The following is a 6,736-nucleotide window of genomic DNA, read 5'->3' on the forward strand; positions in this document are numbered from 1 at the left end:
ATCAATTTATTACTGTTATAATAATAAATAATTTATATAAATATTTGAGACATGTTCTCACTGTGTGGCCCTGATGGTCTATGACTGTCTTTGTAGATCAGCTTGGAATTGAACTCACAGAGAAAAGCATGGCTCTGCCTCCCTAGTGCTGGCATAAAAAGCATGTATCACTATGCCTGGCACAGCACTGAGGTTTAATTAATTTTTTTAGTTGTGAAACATTTAATCAAATCAAGTCATTAAAAAAAAAACTTAATGTGAAAAGGAGATAGGAGTCAAACTTCTCTGATAAGGACCCTGTTTCACAGGAACCCTATTTACTCAGTTATTTATGGTCTCCATACTCTTGTTTCAATAAAATCTGTGTCTAAAAAGGCTTTCAAATTGCTAGAAATTCATTTAGCACAATTAAAAACAAAACAAAACTGTGGAATCAACAATTTCCAATTTTATTTACTGACCCAAATTTCTTAGTAAAAAACTTGGTTTACATTTAAACAATCTCCCTAAAAGCCTAGTCAACACTCTAGAGAATTTCTAATTAATCACTTAAAGGAATTAAATAAAAGGTCTTCTGTGTGTTGTCCTGGCAAACCTTAAGGGCAAAGTGACATAAAAATAAAGCAACCGAGGGTAAGGAGGTGACTTATTTGGCAAAATGCTTGCCATGCAATCAAGAGGGCCTGAGTTTGGTCCCAGCACCCTCCTCACTCCTCCCCTCCCCTTCAACCCTCTCCCATGGTCCCCATGCTCCCATGCTCAGGAGAGCTTGTCTTTTATTTTTTATTACTTCCCATGTATATTAGATCCATGTATGTCTTTCTTAGGGTCCTCATTTTTGTCTAGGTTCTCTGTGATTGTGATCTGTAGGCTGGTTTTCTTTGCTTTATGTTTAAAAACCACTTATGAGTGAGTGCATATATGATAATTGTCTTTCTGGGTCTGGGTTACCTCACTCAATCCAGATTTCTTGGTAAAACAGAACTTTTTCCAGGAACCTGCAGGTATCTGTAAGACAACTGGAACAGATTTACACCTTGGTGTCATAGAGAAAGGCTATCGCTTTAGGTTTAAAGGCATGGCCATTTTAGAAGACAATTAAAGGGAATTGGAATCTCTGGATCTTTGAAGACACATCTGAAACCTGTTAATCCTGGACTATGAAGCCTGTGAAAGAGATACACCTGTCTGTATTTTTAGCAGAAAACAAATGAAAAGAGTAATGAACTACCACTACCTTAAGTCATCAAATGCCATTAGACAAATCTAAGAGTGATAAATGAGCAGAAATGAGATAATTCTTTTAGCTACACAGGCAATCCGAAGTTTCACCATACTAGTCTTTGGCGAACACCAGTCTTAGAAACAGTGCTTGCCTTTAGCTGCTGAGTCCAGGAGCCCCGAACATTTTCCCTTGAAGGAGGGTTTAGTCTACCTGCTTTGGCAAGATGAGAGGATTCATCCTCCATATATAGTGTCTAAAAACCTGGTGAGGTAGAAGGCAGCTTTTTGCTGTGTGAATGGCTTTGCCATACCCAAAGGCAAGCCTCCAAGTGGAAGATCTTCTGTAACTATGTATCTTCTTGGAAGAGCAAGAGGTTGCTGTGGGAGCTGGCATGTCTGGGTCATAAGAAGCTCTTTTGTTAAATGCCATACTCTTAGTTCTACAAAGGCACTTGAGAACAGGTACCTTTACTTGCCAGGTGTATCCAAATTGACATGTAAGTTAAATTTAGACATATAGTTGACCCAATCAGTTACAGTTTACCAAAGCAAGTAAATGTAAGAAGGTTAGATGGAGTATTTTAGTAAGTCAAAGAATTTTGGAGGTGGAATGTCTCTTTGGTAGGTCCAGCACACCTGGGTACTCTTACCAAAAATGGCACTGAAGTCAAAATGGCAGCTATCCTAGAGTTTGTATTTTTCCAGAGTTGTTGTAACCCAGAGTTATAAGTTTTAAAGATTTTAAAACAAGCATGCACACACACACACACACACACACACACACACACACACACACACACACACACACACACACACACACACACACAAGACAACCATACTGTGGTCACATTATTTACACATATAAATTAACAGACAGACAAACAAAACTTTTTTGGGGGAGAACCTGTAAAAGCTGACCAACTTAAAATCCTGGTTTAGGTGGCAGAAGCCAGGGAAGCACACAGGTGATTCCTTTAACGACCAGGTCAGCAGATGGTACAAGGGAGAACAGAAACATAAGGATGGAACACCTGTGCAGTTTTATAGTGGGAGGACTGGGGGAAGCAGATCCATTGTAGAGGGAATCCCATTATGACCATATTAATGCCAGGAATGCAGACAAACAATAAACAGCTAGAGAAGGGGAGAGGGGGTTGGAAAGGGGGAACGGGAGTACAGCATCCAGAAACCATGGACATATGTGTGGTTTGTTTGTTTTATGTCATCAAAAATTTTTTGGTGTTAAGGGATGTAAGGTGTCAGATAGCCCCAATTCAAAAGGATTTTTGTAAAAAGCAGTCCAAGCGTATTTGGGGATCTGACTTTGAATTGTAGGTGCCCATCTTGCAAGTCTATGCTGACACTCGAAACTCAATATATCCGCTGTGATAGACTCTTGAGTCAAAAAACAGAGGGGTGTGGGAAATTCCTTGGAAGGACGTCTCCTACCTAAGTAACCTCACAGGGGCAGGGCAGATCCTTTCTCTCCCATATCCTGGAGCAAGGCAGGTCCTTGTCTAGTGAGGTCAGGTTGGCACCTGGCATAGCCTGTGACTTCAACAGAGTGCCCAACAAACTTATGAGACTCTGAACCTTAAGGCAATAGCTTGGTACAGGGAACTTACCCAGAAGAAGCCTATCTTAACCTGGCAAAGAGCAGGTGAGGGTAAGAAAGGTGTTTTCCCAACGTGCAGCCCTGGACCAGGGCTTAACCCAAACAATATGCTAGCCAACAAACAAACAAACAAAAAAAAATCTCAGCATCCAGAAAGATAAGAGAACTGCCTCAATGAAAGAGGATGTGGGTATGCCTTGGGGAACTCGGCTGGCAGTACTTGGATGCCGTTTTCACTTCTGTTTCCTTAGGCCCAGCTGGTACTGTTTCTCAACATACCTAGTAGAAAGGCAACAGCAAAGATGCTCACAAGCTACCTGACTCTCAGTGATGAAATGATGAACACGTGACTGCTAATTGCAATGTTTTATTTCCAGATGTTTAAATAACTGAGAGCTCTCAGACAGCATGGAAAATGGTCAGAAACAAAGCAAAGATCAAAAAAGAGCCTATTTTGGAGTTTGAAAAATAGGAAGTTATCATAAATGAGAGGCTATTCAAAAAATTGTAGTGATGGGAACACGTGGAAAATGCACTAAGAAACGAAACCTCCAGTTCAGCTTTATCTGCGAAAGTGCAGCTCACTATATTGTGAAGCTAGGGTAATAACATATATACTAACCTTTGTTACTACTGTGAAATTTAAGAAGTCAAAGACAGAACTTTAATTTAGTGATTTCTTAAATAAGTCCAATAGTTTTCTGATAAAGGCACATAGTTCTTTGTTAAAATTCTTCTATAGTTCCTTATTTTTTCAAAGAACATTCCAACCATGCAGAATATTGCCGTATCCTTTCAAAATAACACATTTTTAGTCTTTGAAAATTGTATACATTTATATATGTTTTGATAATATCCAACCATCACTACCTCCCTTCAAATTCTCTTAGTACTTCCCACACAGCAATGGCGTGATGGTTACGAGGGTGACCAAGTGCCTTGAAACTGGCTATGTGGCCATATACTTCCCTCCTACTCACCTTCAAATCCATGCTCTCTTTCTAAAACATATACGTATATACTTATATCTTTTAAATACAGTGTGTTGAGTCATTTTAATGTTACTTGTATATGGGTTTTAAAGGCTGACCATTTGGTACTGGACAGCCAATTGATATACTATTCTCTGGGGGCGACCATCTTTCCTTCTTCCTTCCAGCTTTACTCAGTTACCCATAACTGTGTGGGGTTGAAGTCTTGTGAGCTTTTTGCCATCAACTCTGGCCATGTTCACTGGAGTCAACCTTGCTCAGCTCACATTTGGGTGGTCATGTTGGTGAGACTTTATGGATGTAGCTTCTGATATTACTAGAAGACACGATCTCACAGTAAATTTCCCAGTCCTCTGGCTCTTACAATCTTTCTCTCCCCTCTTCTGTAATGGTGTCCCTGAGTTTTAGGTGTGGATTTTCCCTGAGTGTTAGGTGTAGGAGGGTCCTGAAAATCTAACCACTGGGACTGGGCTCCAGACTCCTGAATTTTGACTGGCTTTTACTTCCTGTAGTGGTCTCTGTCTATTATTATTCTTTGATGATGTTTGAAAACTGCACTTATGTCTGAAGACTTGAAGACCCACCTAACATTGTCTCCACACTCACACAACTTTGGTTCCTCATTTAAAAAAAATGTATCAAGCCATTTTGTTGTTACTTTTATCTTCAAAGGCAGTGATTCTCAAACTTTGTAATGCTAGGACCCTTTAATATAGTTCCTCATGTTGTAGTGACCCCCAACTGTACACTTATTTTCATTGCTTCTTTTCATTTTTATTTGCTACTCTTATGAATCATATACCTTTTGTGCTCTGACACAATGGAAACCCACATTTCAGAGAATGACCTCACTAGTTTGGTCTACATTACACACCCTAAGTCCATTTAAAAAGAATTATCAAGTACATGCTAATCACAACACACTTCAATGAATTAAATAATTAAAAAAAACCTTGTTTTCCTCTTATTTCAAACAGCAAGATAAATGTCTACTAAAATCTTGGACCATATAAAATCAATTATTTTTCTCAGTCTCTGAACATGACGAGCAATGAGGGCTGATGAGAAGCCAAGGACAATGGCATGGGGTTGTGATCCTACTTCATGTTCTGGCTTTGTGGGAGCCTAGCCAGTTTGGATGTTCACCTTCCTAGACATGGACGGAGCGGGGAGGACCTTGGACTTTCCACAGGGCAGGGAACCCTGACTGCTCTTCAGACTGGAGAGGGAGAGGGAGAGGAGTGGGGGGAGGGGAAGAGGGGTGGGAGGAGGGGGAGAGAAGTGGGAAGCTGGGAGGAGTCTGAAACTTTTTTTCCTTTTCTTAATAAAATAAAAAAAGTTTTTGAGAAAAAAAAGAATAAAAAAATTTTCATAGGAAATATTTCTGTTTCAAATAGCTATCATTTTTTTCCATGTAACTAAACTTGCTATATTCTATCTTTGGTATTTTTTGATATTGCCAAGAAGCTTTTGCATTCTTTTGTGAGACACAAAGGAGAGAGTAAACCGAAAATGCAAAATGTTACCTATTATTATATTATGTATATTTGTAAGTGCATTCCTGACTGCATATAGAATGGTAGAATGCAATACAGACTATAAGTTATAAGAACTAGCTTTTAATCTATGACTAACTCATATGCTCTTAGTTCTTAGAAACGTTGAGTTCTTATAAACTAAATAGATTGTGTCAGTTGTAAAACTATACTATTTTATATGATGACATGTATACACACCCAAGTTAATAAATTACCCAAATTCAAAAATATAAGCCGAACTATTGATTAGATTGTATTATCAGAGAATAGGAAGCTAGCCTATTAAAAAGAGATATTTCTAGTACAAAGAGATTGTTGCCAAGAGGAGAAGTAGAATCACGAAGGTCATCATGTACCTGGCCAATTGTATAAGCAACTGAAGAGCAGACTTCTGACCTAGCCACAAAAATTGTGTTTGGAGACAGGATCAAAGACTCGGTGATAGAAGGAGAAATGGCAAAGAGTGAACTTCAGGAGGACATCACAGAAATGAGCTTTCTCCTCTGGGAATGAGCTTTCTGAAATTTTGAGGACCATAAAAATGCTTTAAATACATCACTGAAGGGCTTCTTCAGAGGGGACTCAAATCTACAGTTTAAAGTTTGCTGGTTGAAAGTGGGAGAAAAAAAAAAGGTTTTGTTATGTAACTGACTGTGTTGGCTTGGGAGACCTTTGTGGCTATGGAAATGTTCATCCTATAGAACCACATGGCATGCAAATTCCAGGAGGATAAGATCTGCATTCTAACTGACAGAACAGCGGTGAACCCAATAAGACATGCTCTTGACAATGTAGATCAACACATCGGTTTGCATGGGTTCTGTAGTGCTGAGGCCTGTCTTATGTAGCGGTCTCTAATTACACTATCTAAGAGTGTGAGCGTTACACAATACAAAGCTAGCGGTGATCATTGGGCTTCTGGTGAAGGGATCACTCAGCAGCCTCATGCTATGCTCGATTTGTGGTCTCCTCTCACAGTACTTGAGCCCTGCACAACTGTGTTTCTCTGTGAGAAAAGCGCTGCACAGAAATCTAGGTGGTCACCGTGGAGATCCCTTCAAACTATTAGTGGTCCTACCTAGAAACTCATATCCTCCATAAATAAAGTATGGGTTGTGACATTATATGTGAACTTGGAAATTTGCCGTTGTCAAGCCCAACATAAGCTGTAGTGGAAACAAGAAAATGTGATTTGTGAAGCTGATTCAGCAAATGTTCTAAATAGCCCCGAATTTGCTCTTATTGTGAGAGATAAAACTTCAGGAAAATCTGAAAAGGCAATTAAGTTGTAAATGTGAAGTGTAATGTTAGAAGGAAACATGCTTGCAAGAGATTTATTTTAATAGCTGAGTAAATAAACTGTGGGC

Source organism: Microtus ochrogaster, chromosome 1, assembly GCF_000317375.1.
Source record: "Microtus ochrogaster isolate Prairie Vole_2 chromosome 1, MicOch1.0, whole genome shotgun sequence".
NCBI classification, from domain to species: Eukaryota; Metazoa; Chordata; class Mammalia; order Rodentia; family Cricetidae; genus Microtus; species Microtus ochrogaster.